Raw genomic sequence first — 19,015 nt, forward strand, 5'->3', positions numbered from 1 at the left:
TCTGGAAGTTTCCAAGTGATACACTTTTGAGAGAGTATAAGGAAGAATTGAAAGAAAAATGATAGAAACATTGGCCAAAGCATACATGAAGAATGACAGGAAAGAAACAATAACCCCAAAACTAAATAGACTCTCACCCAAGGGTGTATGGAACATCTGAGATTACTTTTACCATGACATTTGGTGCTTTCTTTTCATACTCCATTTTGGATAGATTTCAATGACATCTAATAATGTTACATGTATCCCTAGATATTTATAACCACTTTCCACAAAACATGGAGAAAATTGTGACATCTTTCACCTCTGTCAATAAGACTTTTCTAAATGCATCTATTTATTTACATTTTGTAGTCAGGAGCTATTAGGTTTTGGGAATAAGTTGCAAAATTATTTATTTCTTTTGGTGGTACTCTATATGACACTGATGTTGGAAGGTGACCAAAGTAGTGCAGTACCAGGCACGCACCCACCATCCTCCTTTCCTTGAGAGAGCTTTTTATGAGAGGATATTAGGACAATGTCACTCTTGTGACTGACATGAAATTGAATGCTTTGAGCTTTACCATCTTTATTTCTAATTTGGTAGTACCATCACTCTTTCAATTTTCATGTAGTTCTTAAAAATTGGATACACAAATGGTGAATAGCAGCTCATAATGTGGAGTATGAAAGTGAGCACAGAGAAGTATAAAAATTGACCACATTGTTGACAGTAATCAGAGACAGAGGGTTACACATTTTCTTTTTGTAAAATTTTTTTTTATGTTTATTTTGAAAGAGAGACAGAGAATGAGCGGAGGAGTGGCATAGCGAGAGGGCGACACAGAATCCAAAGCAGACTCCAGGCCCTGAGCTGTTAGCACAGAGCCCAGTGTGGGGGGAATTCACAGACCACAATATCATGACGTGAGCCAAAGTCAGATGCTTTACTTACTGAGCCACGCAGGGGCCCCTACAGATTTTCTCTTAATAATAGACTTTTTTTTTTTTTTTTTCAAATACCAGCAGAGAAGATTCATGGAATGAGGACTTCCTATGTGCAGAATATTGTGATAGCTCTCTATCTACTCCTTCCCATTTATTACCCAAACTAAATCATGGTCATTCTATAAAGAAGCTGATACAGAGAATTTAATTAACCCACCCAATTCCTCAGTTTCTAAGAATTTACAGTCACTTTAGCTTCCAGATGCTTTCTATGGAGGCTATTAAAATGTTTGTGCTTTTAGTTTTAAACCAAGGAACTGACATTTGAAGGTCAAAGTAATATAGACAATGTTGTTTTGAAATAGTTGCTGCAAGAAGAGTCTTTTTATTTATCTGTTCTATCTATCGATTGATTGATTGAATGATTGGTTGGTTGGTTTTTCATTAGGATCTAACAGCAAGGCATTCTCCATCATTTCTTGAAATGAGTAGCTTGGTTAAGTATCATGGCTAGCAGTATGATTAAAAATTCAATTTAAAATAGGTGAAGAGATAGGTACATAATTATGACAGTTGGGGATACAATGTGTTAAGCAATATCTCACAAAGTATATAAGTAATCTAGTTCACAACACACTTGATAAAATTGTGAGCAGTTAAAATGAGTTTTTGGTGATTCATTTTATATGAGAATAAATTTTTGAGAATAACCTTTGGATCTTCTGAATTTTTCGCTCTCTTAACTTTTCAGTCTCTCCCTATGATTAAGTTCTAACTGTTCAGTTATATTGATTGATATCTCCATTGTCTCCATTTTCTTTGGAATCTTGAATACTTCATACCCTCTAGGGGAGTTCTGTGGGAGAATTAATATGGAATTGACCTGGCAATTGATTCCCACTTTGTTTTAAATTATGAGGCGATTATCAAATTTTCAGTTTTTCGTAATTTCTTATCTTCACAGAAATACTCAAGTGATTATACATGTAGGAAATTTCCAAATATTGGGCATATCCCACATCAGTGGCCCAGGAACACCTTCTAGACCTAATGGGAGTATTTTGTGGGTAATCTGTAAATGCTTCCCCTCAACTAAGAGTGAGCAGGTAGAATTTAACACTTAAACAAATATTTCTATAATGTAAGAAGATTCAGATACAAGTAACATTCGTTGAGGACCTATTCTAGTTCATGCAAGAAACTTTGGCAGGTATATTCTCCTGTGTTCTATATGTTCTGCCATTTAACTCTGACAAGTAAAAGATAAAATAACTATTAACTGTTATTCCCACTTATTTTTGAATATTGCAAATAAGACTTTAAGAAGGTTAGACCTAGATGAAGAAACCTATGGAGATTTATTGTAGGAAACAAGAAGACATAAACTAAAAGAGATCTAGCATGCTCTAATATCAAGCATATTTTAAAAATGCCATTGCTCCTTGAATATATTTCACTGTAGGTCCAAATAAAATTCTCCAACTGTTGCTTATACTTCTGTTATTGTTTGTATGTGTGTGTGTTGGCATTTCATTATGGCACTTGATCAACAGATTATTGAAATAAATAATGTAGATTCTACAGGAGAACGGGGGTTGTGTTGGGTTTGGTTACTACTATATCCCAAGTGCCTATCATCCTTCCATCATAACAGACATTCAGGTAGATTTTGAATAAATGAGTGAATGAGAAACTTGTCCAAAACAACATGTTTTACTAGTTCTCATTTTTAAATGTGCTTTTAGTCCATCCATTTCAAAATTGATATAGTTATCAACCAAATACCTATGATTTTGCCATGTTATGGATAACTATATTTTATTTTTTATTTTATATTATTTTTTAGTTTAATTTTAGAATAGTGATATATTCAAATGGTTCAATACTAAACAATAGAAAAGGGATTACAATAAAAGCCTCCACCCCCACTCCCCTTTTATCTAGTTACTCTCACAGGCAATTATTGGCATTAGCTTCCTATAAACATTTATAAGTTATAAATGAAAATAATTATTTGTTATATATTAATATATAGAGAAATAATGTATTTATAAAAGCAAAATGAACAAAAAAAAAAATCTCTTTTCCTTTTTATGTAAGTAACAGCTCATAACACATGCTGTTCCACACCTTGCCTTTCTGAATAGAAATAGATCTTTAAGGTCATTTTATTTTAATATATAGAGAAAATTCTCATTCTTTTTATAATTGCATAGCATATTTCTTTTACACTGATTGTATATAATACAAAATTAACAACTCATCTGTGGATTTGCATTTAGGTTATTTGCTGCTTACAATATGCTGTTTTCAGCAGTATGTAGGATAAATTTCTAGAAGTGAAATATCTGAGTCAAATATGTGCACCTTTGTGGATTTCGGTGTTTTATTTATTGTCATCCTTAGAAGTGGTACCAATTTAAACTCTCAAACCTTCCCCAAACCTTCTCTTTCTCCCAATCTCTTTGACAGTGGTTTCTCAATCTTATCTTTATTCAATCTTAGAGGAGTAGTTTTTTTTTTTTTTAATGTTTTTTATTTATTTCTGAGACAGAGAGACAGAGGCAGCATGAGCAGGGGAGGGTCAGAGAGAGAGGGAGACACAGAATCCGAAGCAGGCTCCAGGCTCTGAGCTGTCAGCACAGAGTCCATGCGGGGCTCGAACCCACAAACCATGAGATCATGACCTGAGCCGAAATTGGACGCTCAACCGACTGAGCCACCCAGGTGCCCCTAGAAGAGTAGTTTTTAATTAACTTTCTCATGTACTTTTTAATTGAATTTCTTTTCTGATGACTGGCATAGAGCATCTTTTCATATGTTTAAGAGCTCTGGTATTTCCTTTCCTGTGAACTCTCTTAATATAACCTTACTCAATTTTCTATTCAGTTATTGGTCATTTCTTTAAACAATTTGTAGGAACTGTTTATATATAAAGGAATTTAGATCTTTGATAGTGACATAAGGTTCAAATACTTTTTCTCTTTTGACCTTAGCATTTTGTCTTTGATTACCATAGTTCATGCCAAGCAGGAAACTTTCCCTTCTTCCTTCTTTCCCTCATTCCTTCTTTCCCTATTTTCTTCTTTCCTTCCTTCCTCCCTTCTTTCCTTCCTTCCAGCTTTCTTTTTCATATTAGAATGAATACCTTATTTTATTTTGTGGTTACTGCATTTTGTGCAGTACTTTAAAAGGTCTTCTTAACTCCAACTTCATTCTATAATTATCCCATTTAAAATTGATAGTTTTATTATGTTATGCTTAAATTTTCAAAAATATTCAGGTTTCTTTCTTCCTAGATGATTACAGAGATTCCCAAATGATTTCACTATTAATAATAATTATTAATAGCACATATATCAATAATTTAAATGATATTTATGTGTTAAATATCATATACTTATAAATTAATAAAATATAAAAGAATAACAAAATATCAAACATTTATTTTGTTCTATTTCTGATCTTCCTATTCTCTTCTACTGATCTATTTGTTGATCATTGTAATACTCTTAATTATTGAGGTTTTGTCACATGTCTTCATTCAGTTTGCCTCCAATTTATTAGTAATATAGACTTAAGGGCTAATTGTCAACTGAAAGGTAGCCATGATTGGACATGATTAATGAAGGAGAAGAAGCCAGGCCAAAAAAGTAAAAACTAAAATAAAGGAGGAAGGGAAAAGAGAAGAGATGAGAGAAAGATTGCATGGTTCTAGAAGTGGAATCCCAGTACCTCTCTTGTCTTTTACATAGCCCTGGAAGAAACATCACCAAAGGACAAACCTTAACCCCAGTTAACTGGCTACTACCTTGTGATCCAGAGATCAATCCCATGGTCCTGTGTAACATTATTTGCTTCATAGCATCTCTTCATCTTTTCACTTTTTAGGATTTTTATCTTCTAACACAAATACATATTACATTAACATAAAATTGTACTTTATTGGGAGTGATTCATTATTGGTCTATATTATCTTAGTACCAGAAATTAGTGATAGTTATCACAGTATATAAGGAGCATGAGCAAAAACACACTGACAGTTGTATAACCACAGACAACCATGTTATCAATAAACTTGGACCTGAACTGCTCAACATCTAGGTTGGTTCAGCAAAATAAAGAATGTTGACATTGCCATCTTCTTTGTGCTGATGAAGAAGAACTGAATGATATCCCAAGTAGATACTCAGTGTTGTTTGGAAAAGAACTTTACCTAGGACAGTAGTCAAGGATATAATGATATATCTCACAAATATGTCTTGGGTAATTTGATTTTTCCTATTTCATTGCTAACAAGCATGATTTAGGACAGACGGAGAGGCATTGTCAGTCAAGGGAAGATATGGATGCCACTCTCTCTTTCCTGTGCCACAGTTTGCATGGTGCCCAGAAGCAGCCCCTGCAGTCAGATATACCCATCTTCCCATGTTCTAAACTTGAAAATGTTATTATACTGCCTTTGTAGTCATTACCATCTGCCCGTGAGGGAGTTATCTTCTCCCTTCCATAATCTCATAGTAGTTTGTATATTCTTCCCAAACAGCCTGGAAAGGGCTGGACACCTAATATCTTTTATTTTTCACACTTAATTTAATTTCATTCCAGTTTCTCTGCTGTTAAAGCCTCCAAGATTGATATTATTGCTGCCGTTTTGCAGGTGAGAAGCTGAGTCATAATTTTAGGCGAGGCTTAAGCAATGAGCTTCACTCCTGGCTATATTGAAGAAAAGGGAAGGAAAGAATCTGGCATCCTTGGCTTCCACTGAGAGAGAATTCCTCTAACCAAAGGAAATTTGGGAAAAATTAGGAAAGAGGAATAATTAAGATAGAGAAAACCATTCCACCCTTAATGGATCCACATATTAAAACCACATGTTTTATTCCACAGTACAAAATCTGATATACAATTTATTTTCTTATTGTCCTTAAGGATCTAAAGATGGGTCGAAGTATTCCATCTGTTTCACATTTTTCTAATCTTTCATTTAGCATTGCAGTCAAAGAAGGAAATAGGCGAACTTAACTTGTTTTTCATATACCCAGGTTGCCCCTCAGTGATGTCATCTTCCACTTGTTAGTATTGGCCAATATTTCATAAAAGTGTTTTTGTGCTTTGTTGTTGTATTTAGTACACTCTGATTTACAGTCTAAGGATATACTCTACAGACTTATCTTCTCCAAAAGTGAAAGTATATTGTTTGTTTTCAGTCTTCCCAGTGAATTCTCTAAGAAAGCAGATGGAAGATTAGATTTGAGAACAAAGTTCTCTCAGGATCTGGGATATACTCCAATCAGCCTGGGACTCTAGAACTCATTTGTACCTATATGCTCTCTTATCCATCACTCTGTACCTCAACAGCAGCTCTCAAATGTCTGTTCAGCCTTTTCTACAAAATGTCTCTGACAGAAAATGTAGCCATACTAAGCATACTTCTTAATTCTGTTTTGTCTTAATCATGAGTAGCTATACATCAACATCTTCAAATGGCAGGTGAATCCTATCCTATCCTGATTTTTTTGTTGTCCTGGAATAACAGATTTTTCTTCAACTCCCCAGTTCCATCCTTCTTTTGATCTTTGTCTCTTTTCTCTTTTATATGTTATAATTTTTCATGTTTCTGAACCTACAGTAACAAGTGTCTGCCAATGGCTTTTATCATTTAAATAGTGTGGTTTCAGTAATCTGAGAGGAAAATAACCAATTATGAATGGAAAGTGGGTCACTAAGAAGCAGTAATGCTGATGTTTCATACTGACTCTGAAACCCTCCTGCCATTCAGTAGAAACCATTGATGAAGGCAGACCTTTCTATGACACATGCTAGTGTGTTAGTGATTTCCTCGTAGATTCAATGTTGAGCTACTTCTGTGCTTCTCATGTAATTATATGAAATTTCCATATCAGAGAATGGAAAAATAGCTACATTATATTTGCAAGGGGAATACAACTTAAGAAATTAAGTAAGCACACATTTTTTTTTCCATCATTGGTAATTACTGATGAAGCCAAGACCTATAATGTTTATGAAACCATGGAGGAGATGAAAAGAAAGCAACCATATGTATGACTGGAATTTTACAAAATAATGAAAAATTTTCCCAAGGATAAATATGTACTTATCTTGAAATATCCAAATAGAACTTTCCAGTCAGATCATGTGTTTTCCAAGTATTTCTACCTACACACTATGTATATATGCACTTTGATTAACTGACTTTTATGATTGTCCAAGAAAATGTATTAACAGTGTATTTTATAAGGGACTCTTTCTCCCTTTCAGAGTTGAGAAAGAAAGGTATAGATCCTGTCCTCATGACAGTTAAAAGAATTAACAACTATGCCAATGAGTTATTAATTAATGCATGTGAAAAGTGCCAGGATGTAAAAATCCAGAGTGGAATACTGATATATGCCAGAGTCTAGCTCTGGCCAGGTCCAGGGGTCACTGAAGGATGGACAGTGTCAGCGAGGGAGGGAAGAGAGAGGCGTGAGATTCTGGTCACCAGCCAGGCCTCTCCACACTGTCTGAGACTCAGCTTTATTTTATGATTTAGCGTTTGGGGGACAGCACAGAAGTGTCATTCTGATGATAAATTCTTTTATCGGTAAAAACTTTCCAGAACATTGATATGCAAAAGGTATGGGAAATAGGCCAAAGGTACATTAGCATAGTAAAGGCAAAATTTAGTTCTTTGTGAGTAGAGCTCAACAGCCTGTTTATCACTTAATGGGAGGGATTAAGAAAAACAAGTCTGGGGTACCTGGGTGGCTCAGTCGGTTAAGCGTCCAACTTCACCTCAGGTCATGAAGTTTGTGAGTTCGAGCCCCACATCAGGCTCTGTGCTGACAGCTCAGAGCCTGGAGCCTACTTCAGATTCTGTGTCTCCCTCTCTCTCTGCCCTCCCCTGGCTCATGCTATGTTTCTCTCTCAAAAATAAATAAACATTTTTTTAAAAAAAGAAAGAAAAACAGGTCTTTCAGGAACCCAATGTTGCTCCCATAACCACAAAAGAAGAAATTCCTACAATAAGTTCCTTCACAAAGTGCAATCAGCATATCAAGGCCAGAATGAGTCACTCCTAATACCAACCAACAAGGTGCCTTGGAGGTCGATACTCAAGCAGGAAGAATTGGGTGGGGGTGTATATCAGTCACCATCTGACCTTAAGAGTCTGTGCAACTTACCTTAACCTCACAAGGAGTTCTTTCTCAACTTATGAGTTCAGAAACAGCTCACAACAGATGTATAACATGGAAACTGAACCTTGTTGAGGGGGAGGATTATCAGGAATAGTTTCATTAATTAATTCATTCATTGATTCACTCATTCAGCACCTGCAATAGACTAATAACTGTTTTAAGCAGAAATACAAAGCATCCATTTTTGTCAGTGTTGAGTGGAAAGAACATAGATTCAAAATAAATAGAAAAATAAATAAATAAACAAAGTTAGACAGTGATTTGGTAATTGAATAGAGAATGATTCAATTGCTATTTTATTTTGAATTTGACCAGAAAATAAATATTGTTTAAACTAAAATCTGAATAACAAGAGACAAAAATCCCTTGGGGTGGTGGCAGGGGGGATGAGGAAGAGTGCTATCCACGGAGAGAAAACATTCAAGCAAAGATCCTAAACCTGGGATAAATCTGATGTGTTCAAAAGAAAACAAAAAACACACATACACGAAAAGGCCAGAATAAATGGTGAAACAGATGAAGACTAAAGTGACCATATAATTGTCATTCAAACCAAGACATCTTTGGGAGTAAAAGTAGATCCTATGAGTAATTATAATGTAGGACAGTCTAGGCAACTGGACTGATGATCATTCAAGATGTGTGCTTCTCAATCAGGAAGAATATCACTCCCCAGAAGAGTTTGGCAATGTCTGGAGATTGTTTTGATTGACACTACTTGAGAGGAAGTTGCTCTTGGCATCTAATACCTAGAGGCGTCCTACAGTGCACAAGACAGCACCACAACACAAAGAATTATCTGACCCTAACTGTTGACAACTCTTGCTTTAGACTGAGAAGGAGAGCAATACTAAGTACGTGGAGACCAGACCATGTGTAGCTTTGTTAGCCAGCATGAGTTTTTTGTATTTTATTCTAGTTGTGATGTGAAGCCATTGGAGATGTTTAAGTAAAAGAGTGATATATCTCATTTACAGTAAAAAAAAAATCTCTTTGACTTATGTGTGATAAGTGTAGGAGGGTCAATGATAGAATTGTAGACTTCTATTAGAGGGAAGTGTGTTTTTTGGAAATAAAGTCAACAAGACTAGACAATGGAAAGGATGTGGGGGATAAGAGGGAAACTCATAAATAACCTCTAGTTGATCTTGAACAATTGGAAGATGCTGTTCATATTGCAGAAGCCCTAACAATCTGAGCAAGGTTAGCTGGAAGATGAGGAGAATCAAGCATGCTGTTCTAGCAAGGAAGGTCTGAGATGTCTAGCCACATTTCAAGGCTACAGGCTAGAGTTCTGGAGAGAAGTAAAGGCTGGGATTTTAGATTTGTGAATCATCAGGATATAGACAGTGGTTAAAGTCATGGGAAAAATGTCAACTCCTAGGAAAAGTCTAAAGGTAAAAAAAATTAAAAGGCGATCCCAGAAGGCCTTTTTGTGAAATAGAATAAAGTAGAAAAGCCAAAAGTGTAGAGAGAATGAAACAAGTGGGGCATAAGGATATGCAGGACAATTTGAATTTACAGAGACCAAGAATAAGAGGGGGGTCAGTGGTTTTAGATAACACTGAGGGATAAAGTAATGCATGAAAAGAGATTTACCAAGTAGATTGGCAACATGCAGGGTGCTTGTGATCTTGGCAGGGACAGTGTCCTAGGGTTGATGGGGAATGGAAGGCCAATTGAAATTGGCTGAGAGAAGTATAAGAAGGCTTCATAGAAAGTAGTCACTATAGAAATGTATTACAAGACATTTGGCTCTGAATAGGACCAAGAAATAAGGTGATAGTCAAAGAAGTTAGGAGGTTAAAAAAAAAAAAAAAAGTTAGGAGGTTAAGAAATCATACACACACACACAGACACACACATTTAAAGTAAATGATAAAATAGAAAGGAACTGATGATGCAAAGGAAGAAAAAATAGTTGCATAAGTGAAGTTCCTGAGGTGAGTGGGATAGAACTTGTTGCAAAAGTGGGAGAGTTGCACTTTGGCCTTTTGATGAAAGCAGGAGCACATTATTAGTAGTAATGGTAAGGCATTCATGAGAAAATACAGGATGGGGGAAGGGAGTAAAGGAGAACGTTTTGTTTAAAGTCCTTGCACAGGAAGCATTTTGATAAATTGAATCAAATTTGAATTATTTGAGAAAGAGAGTAATTGAGATTGAATAATTGAGAAAGAGAAAGAAAGAAGACTCAGTAAATATGTATTGAATAAAGGAGTAATTGACATCAATTGAATGGAATATGAATGTTTTATTTATTTTTTTAGTGTTTATTAATTTTGAGAGAGAGAGGGCACATCAGAGCACAGGCAGGGGAGGGGAAGAGAGAGAGGGAAAGAGAGAATCCCAAGCAGCCTCCTCATTGTCAGCACAAAGCCCAATACGGGGCTTGATCCCACGAACTGTGAGATCATGACCCAAACTAAAATCAAGAGTTGGACACATAACCAACTGAGCCACCCAGGCACTCCCATGTTTTATTTCTTAACAAAGTGATTTTAATTAAATGTAGTTCTTAGTGAATTTGAATTTTAAAGTAATTTTATTTGAGGGCTTTGGCATAACTGGTATTTTTCAGTGTCTTCATTTCTACAGCTGTAAATCTTTCCAAAATAATTTGTTCTCAGTCTTTCTTTATGTTAATAGTATCAGTGAAGCCAACTTGGACAAAATGTCCCAGGTGAATTGAAATTATTTCACCTCAAATGGTTTGTCATACCTGCATTGAAATGAAGCAGTTTTGATTTACTACAGTTGAGGTGGAAGAGAGATTGCTGAAGGTTATAAACCTGATTCTGCTTTTATTGTCTCACTAGAGGTTGACCTTAATGCTCCAGTAACTTCCTTGAATCTATGTTTTTTCAAGTGTCTATAATGCTCAGTGTTGGGCATACCCTTGGATGACACTTTCAGATGAGGAAGTTTGCAGAACATCTGGTTTGAAAGCAAGTTTTTAAGAGAGTTTTAAGAATTAAAACCCAAAGTCAAACATTTTTCCAAATTATAAATGACCAGATTAGAATATAGAGAAGTGTTTTTATGAGTCATGAAGTATAAGAGGAAAGACATCTAGAGAGGAAAAAAGCAGGGAAGTGAAATATTTCAGTGAATATAAATTCTTCCTTTGAATAAGAACATATAAAAATATGAATAAATGTATGATAACCCACTGCAAAATATAAGACTCAGCTTTCCTTCTCTGACCTCATCAAAGCAAGAGAAAAAATTTCTCAAGATTTCTGTGTTTCAACAGAAGGGAATCCCGAAATTCCTGATTGTTCTCCCTCACCTTCTCATTGATGAAGATTCAGGTTAACAATGTATAGCTATTCATTTATTGCCTCCCAGATTCATCTTGCTGTGACAAAACAGAAAAATAGAGGCACTTTTGTCTCAATATGGAAGGCTTGTGAACAAATGACTTTAACATGTTTTGTATACAGAGAAATACTAGGTGGGTAAGATTGGTTTTTGGCAAAGGGCTGATATATTTAATTCAGTGAATGTAAAAAAAAAAGAAAAGAAAAAGAAAAACTTCTGTTTTGTGGTAAGTGAAAGAGACCACTTCTATTCCCAGTCAAGCCACATTAACATACTTGACCAACAGCAGGAATGAATGACAACAAGAGTATGTTGCGAGGACAGAAGGGTGTTATGTATTTTATCCAAATCTTTCTCAACTCCATCCAGTACAACAGCACTCCTATCATGGAGATCCTTCTCATGCCTCTTTTTGTCTGCTCTTGGCACAGGTGCATGCACTAAAATGGGCGTACCAATGATGGTGCGTCTTCCAGTGTGGTGCACTGCAACGTGAGAGTAACACACACAGGCACACAAGTCCTTGGAACAAAGGAAACCACTAATTAAAAATACGAACTCTGACAAAAACCCTTGCAGTACATCCTTATCACTCAAAACTGAAATTATTAAAATATGTAATATAAATTTATAATAGAGATCTGTTCTTGAAAAAAAGGAAGGAGGGAGGGTGGAAAGGAAGGTAAGGAGGAAGGGGTAAAGAAGAAAGGAAGGGAGGAAAGGAGGGAGGAAGGGAGGGGAATAGAGGACATAAAACACACAGAGAGAAAACTCCAAGGGTCCTATATGAATGAGCTAGAAATGAGCTTTAAGGCTAAAGCTAGGAGTCTAGAAGTAACATCTGTAATGTGAAGTAAAGACTAGGAAAAACTCTACCCAATGCTATCAGTTGTAGGATGCAGTTAAGGTGAACTCTTTGGGTCTTTGAAGAAAAAAAAAAAGTAAGGGCTTGGGTGTGGTTTGGGGTTTGAATTTATTCTTACCATGTAGTATAGGAACCATATGCCTGAGCTGATAGAATAGCACATAAACTCTTCCAGAATGTTGGGGCCAGCAGAAACAAAATGGAAACTTTCCCATAAGAGATGCCCACAATCAAGGGCACACCTGGTCCCTAACAAATAGCTCACAATGCTAGTGATCTCACGGGAAAAATTACAACAAAAATTAGAAAACGCATGTGAGAAGATCTTCCATGAGATAGTCTTAACAGACGTAAAAGTCAACTCAGAATACAGCCCAAAGAGGTAAGGTGAGGAACAATGTGAGAGAGTTTGAGAAAAAGAGGTTGCAATGTATGAAGAGAAAAAAATGGGGAGAGTTTCAGATCAAAAAAAGAAAAAATATATATTAATATAGAAAACCAAATACCAAAGAAGAGAGAAAAGTCATTCTTGATAATTCATAGCGAAGCATAATCATTTAAATAAAAGGCAAAATACCACTGTCTTCTGCATCATCCAACTTAATATTGGAGCTTTTGGCCAGCCTAACTACAGGAAAAGAACAAAGAAAAAGAGATTGCAAAGGATGAAATAAAATTATATTATTCTAAATAGCAGAGGCTACGATTTACCTATGTAGAAAATTCAACAACCTATGGAGAATGACTAGCAAAAGTGAAGAGAACTAAAGACAGAAGCTTATCTGTATACAACTATAACCAATTAGGAAATGTAATTTTAACAAATTTTCCAGAAGAAATTTAAATTACACTGTTTTCTATTTTTACAATGGCAGTTTTTACATGGCAATGTCATACACATTTAAATGTATTATAAATATAAACTAAGTACTTATTGTAAATGAAATAAAAATATTCTGTTCCCAAATGGAATGTTATATAACAGTCTATCAGGAAAGGTATATATATACCACTCTAAGAACTAGAAGGAGAAATTCAATAAATAGCACTGGGGTAAATCGAGACCCATATGAAACAATTTAGACATATTTCCTATCAAAAACAAAAAGTTTTAAACTTTTAAAAGAAAATATAAGACATTATTTTTATGATCTGAGCCTAAAAATATATAAATTTAAAAATCTAAGGAAGACACAGTGAAACTGAGGAAATCTAAGTTAGATCAAATTGATTTCCATTTCTCCTCATCAAACTCATGCCTTGAAAGAAAATAGAAATTATTTAGAAATATGAGTGGAATATTTAAAGTAATTGGCACCTTAATACAAAAATACCAATATTTTTAAGAAAGTAAAATATTTTTACCCCCCCCTTAAAACTTACCAAAGTGCAATAAAACTAGAAACAAAGACAAACAAAAAGTAATCCAAAGATGTTCACATTAAAACAAACAACCAAATGAACAAAAATCCCTTCTAAATAAACCCTGAGATCAAACCAAAAATCAAAGCCACAGATTTGGGCCAATTAGAAAATAATAGCAATTGATAATCATCCTTTAGAAACTGTTGAAAAAGTACTCAGCCTAGAAATCTGAGAAAGAAATGCTATTTCTTAAGTACATATATATGTATGTATGAGAAACTACAAAAAATTTAAAAGAAAGTAAAAAATTCAATAAACTTTAAAAGATAAAACTAATGTAATAATACATAACATAAATGTCTAGTTCCATGAAAATTCCAATAATGGAATGAAACAGTGATCTAGAACACAGTCAAGAAAATATATATGAACGCTTCTAAGTATTTTTAAAGTCAAAAATTAAATTGGGGCACGTGGGTGGCTCAGTTGGTTAAGACTCCGACTTCGGCTCATGTCATGATCTCATGGTTGGTGGGTTCTAGCCCCGCATAACAGGCTCTGTGCTGACACTTGGAGCCTGTAGCCTGTTTCAGATTCTATATCTCCATCTCTGCCCCTCCCGTTTGTGCTCTCGCTCTCTCTCTCTTTCTCAAAAATAAATTTAAAAAATTAATTAAAATTATAAAAATGTATATGTATTAATATTTCAAATTTCCATTATGAAAGAAAAAAGCAAGAGTTATGAAATTAAATTTTTTAAATGTGAATAAAATATTATTGAACATTTTACTAGTCCTCAAATTTTTTACAGTGATTTCATGTCATGTTCTTTATTTTGAAGCATAGGACATAGCATGTAAACCCAACTCATTTATATGGTTAATACAAACCTGATATGTAATCTGACAGTGAGAGCAGTAAATTAAACATTTAACTCAATCTCAGTTATAAATAATAATGTAGTCACATGGGAACAGTCTCCTTTTTTCTGTCTCCTCTCTCTCTGTATATCTCTGTAGCTCTGTAGCTCTCTCTCTCTCTCTCTCACTCTCTCTCTCTATATATATACACACACACATATTTATATTTACATATTATATATACATATTTACATTTATTTAAATATTATACCTATACATATTTATATTACCTATTATTTTTTAGAAATAATATATTTATATTAACTATTATTTAACTGTTATTAGAAATGAATATATATATATGTAGTCTTGTACTCAATATGTTGTTATAACACTATTTCCTGTGTCAAAGCTTTTTAAAATTTTTTTAATGTTTATTTTTGAGAGAGAGAGACAGAATGTGAGCAGAGGAGGGACAGAGAAAGAGGGAGACACAGAATCTGAAATAGGCTCCAGGCTCTGAGCTCTCAGCACAGAGTCCAGCATGGGGCTTAAACTCGGAAATGTAGAGATTATGACCTGAGCTGCAGTCAGATGCCCAACTGACTGAGCCACCCATGCACCCCAATCAAAGCTTATTATTAGTCACAGTGTTTCGTCACAGTGTTTCATAGTGTTTTACTCTTTTCTAGATATTTTCTTGAGAATTCTCCATTAGTTTCATTTTTATTTCCTCTCTGTTATTAAGCTGCATTCTAAGTTTCTTCGGTCTTGCAGATTTTATACGTTCTAAAATGAGTACAGTTTTAATTAACTAAAGAAAAAAATACATGTATTGTTCATATAAAATACTTAGAACATGTAATTATTAGAAAAATTTCCATAAAACTTGTTAAAAATAAGTGACATGTTAAAGTTGTAGGAAGATATTTTATTTAATTTCAAAAAGCTCACTTTCAAAATGTTCATATATGTATAGATCTTAAATTTGTATGCATTATAAGTGTTCTAAATAAGTTACTAATTTAGCATTACAGATAATAGAACCTTCAAGACTTATTTCAAAAACAGTTAATAAAGAAGCACTAGAAGTGTGTAAAATTCAAATCAATCATTGTGCAGTTTAGAAAGTGCAAAACATTTCACATGCAATCAGTCTTAAAAAATTCCAGAAGTGTTAGTCTTCAGTATAAAAGTTGAGTATATAGGGGCGCCTGGGTGGCTTAGTTGGTTAAGCGTCCGACTTTCACTTAGGTCATGATCTCGCGGTTCGTGGGTTCGAGCCCCGCGTCGGGCTCTGTGCTGACTGCCAGCTCAGAGCCTGGAGCCTGTTTCAGTCTGTGATTCCCTTTCTCTCTGACCCTCCCCTGCTCACGCTGTCTCTCTCTCTCTCTCTCTCCTAGAAATAAATAAAATATTTTTAAAAAAATAAAAAAATAAATAAAAGTGAGTATATAAACTCCCTGAAATGCATTGGTTCTCATAATGACTTGTTGCCAACCTGTTCCTTGTTAGTAATGACATTGAACACTAACAAATGGGTTTTTGTGACAACTGTTTCTTGCCCATTGGCTGCATTGATCACGTGAAAACTACACTTAGCTGAAACTTGGTAAACATAGATGACCCCCTCACATAGAAAGAATGAATCTTAGAATATATTAAAAGTCTGTTATGTTATGACCAAGTAGGGCTTATTCCAAAGACATATTGTAATAACTGGGTAGCATTAGGCTACATTGTTAGACCACAGGAAAAATCCAGGTAATCATTCTGAAATACAGAAGGTAGTAGTAAGAGAAATATCTATTCCTCTTTAAAAACACTTAGTGAAACACATTGAAAAGTACTTTTCTCAAGTAATAAAGAATAATTCAAAACAAGATATGGACTGCTAAAGCAAAGTAAAACAAAACTATTCTGTCCAGATAACCAAAGCAATAACAAATAGTCAAAGCAATTAATATAGGAATAGATAAAGAATATTACCAATATCTGCATTTAATGTTTTTTTCTACCTGGAAATCCCAGGATAAATGAGAAATTAGATATGCTTTCCATATTCAAAATAGTGGTTGATTTTAAAATCTTCCTAAAAAATCATTTCTTTTTTTTTTAAATGTTTATTTATTTATTTTGAGAGAGAGAGAGAGAGAGCATTAGTGAGGGAGGCACAGAAAGAGAGAGAGGGAGAGAGAGACTTCCAAGCAGGCCAAGTGCTGTGTGTTCAGAGCCCGATGCAGGGCTCAAACTCACAAACTGTGAGATCACAACCTGAGTCGAAACCAAAAGAGTTGGACATGTAACAACTTAGCTACCCAGGTGCCCCAAAATAATTTCATTTCTTATATCTGAGCTGTCCACTATGGTAACCACTAGGCACATGTGGCTATTGGGCACTGTGTAAAATGTCGCTAGCCCAAATTAAGATGTGCTGCTATATGTATAAAATACATACTGGAATTCAAAGACTTAGTATGGAAAAAGGGATGTAAAATATATCATTCTATTTTCTAAATCTTAAAAATATATTGATTTATTTATTTTGAGACAAAGAGAGCATCTGTGTGTGCACAGGCAAGCAGGGGAGGGGCAGAGAGAGAGAATCTCACCAACTATGAGATCATAACCTGAGCTGAAATCATGAGTCAGACACCTAACTGACAGAACCAGCAAGGCACCCCCTCTGTTTTTAAATTGCATCACATTTTGAAATGATAATATGTTGAATATATTGAATTAGATATATTAATCAAAATTATTGCATCTGTTTCTTTTTAATGTGGCTATTGTAAAATTTAAAATTCCATATGTGACTTGACTATGACTCACCTTACATTTCTAGTAAATAGCACTGACCTACATAAATGAAATATAAAAGAAAGAGATCATATGGTAGGAAAATTGTTTCCTTTTATAAAGGCAGTGAAGTCAGCAAAATCTAGGAATAAAAATTACAAAATAGTGTCTTAGTTTGCTTAGTCAGTTATAACAAATTACTGTAGACTTGGTGGTTTAAATGACAAATACATTTTCACTCACAGTTCTGAGGGCTAGGAAGTCCAAGGTCAAAGTGCCAGCAGATTCAATTCTTGGAGAAGGGCCTCTCCTTGTTTTGCAGATGGCTGTCTTCTTATATTGTCTTCTTATATTCTCACAGGGAGTGAAGCAAGTTCTCTCTTACTCTTCTTATGAGGACACTAATTCCATATGATAGTTCTACCCTCATGACCAAATTACCTCCCAAAGCTCCATCTCCAAATATCATTACACTGAGGGTTAGCATTTCAAAGTAAAATTTTAAGGGGACACAAACATGCAGTCCATAGCAGATAGTATAAGCTATGTGCAGAAGCTATGTTATTAAAAGTACAAAACTATGTTTGGGCTGTGTGTGTATGAGAGAGAGAGAGAGAGATTGATTTACAACAAAGAAAAGTCCTGCCATGTTCTTGGTTTATAGATGTAATGTATGACAAAGTATAATTTAAATTACACTACCTAGCACTTCTGAGCTCAATGGGTACCAGTTTCAAATTATCAATATTGTTAAGAGAGAAATGCTTGCAAAAGTGATTGGTAATCTAATACAAATTTACTAAAAATTTAATTTGGGAAAGGGCTTAATGAACTATTTTAAAGTTTATCACAATAAAGACATGAGAAAAGTCGACAGATACTTAATACAATGGAAAGCCAAAGATTACTGTATTCTTTGTTTCCAGAACAAGAATTGGTGCATACAAACTTTAGAAGGTAAAAGTGATGTTTTAAGTTAGTAGGAAAATAATACTATAATTTTAATGTGGGCGAACTAAGAACATGTAAGCAAAACAATGAAATTAGATCATTTTTTTCACAGCATAAAATAAATTTCAGGGGATTAAAGAGTTACAAATGATAACACCAAAAATCAATATAAGCAGCAAACAACTTAAATATGTAATCTGTATCGAAAGGAGTTATATTTCAGCATGATGTGAGTGTTGGAATTATAATGGAAAAGATTACAAAATAATACATAGAGAATTAAATAGGCCACGTGGTTCAACCTCCTGGGGAGTAAAGATGCTTTCTTACAAACTAAGGATGATAATTATTCAGAAATAGAAACTAATGATCAGTTACTAAATGACCGTTCACTAAATGATCACATTTTACTGGGAAAATCATAAACACTAGAGATTCAGGTTTAGGAAGGAAGTTACAATAAAGTCGAAAAAGTCATGCCAGACTATCAGTTAATTAATTGATTTTATTTTTCTTTTTCCCCATGCCAGTTCCCTTTGAAGGAAAGTTGTTCTTGAGAGAACTTAGTATCTTGAGATGGAATGCTAACAATATGGTAATGCCTATAAAAGTTAACTTTCTTGTAATAGGGAGCAAGGTTTGTAGACAGAATTTTAGTTTGTGGAATGAATAAACACCTATCTGAACATGAATTTAAAATATCTGGCTGAACATGAATT

This window comes from Hyaena hyaena, unplaced genomic scaffold, assembly GCF_003009895.1.
Source record: "Hyaena hyaena isolate Hyena2069 unplaced genomic scaffold, ASM300989v1 scaffold_512, whole genome shotgun sequence".
Classification (NCBI taxonomy): domain Eukaryota; kingdom Metazoa; phylum Chordata; class Mammalia; order Carnivora; family Hyaenidae; genus Hyaena; species Hyaena hyaena.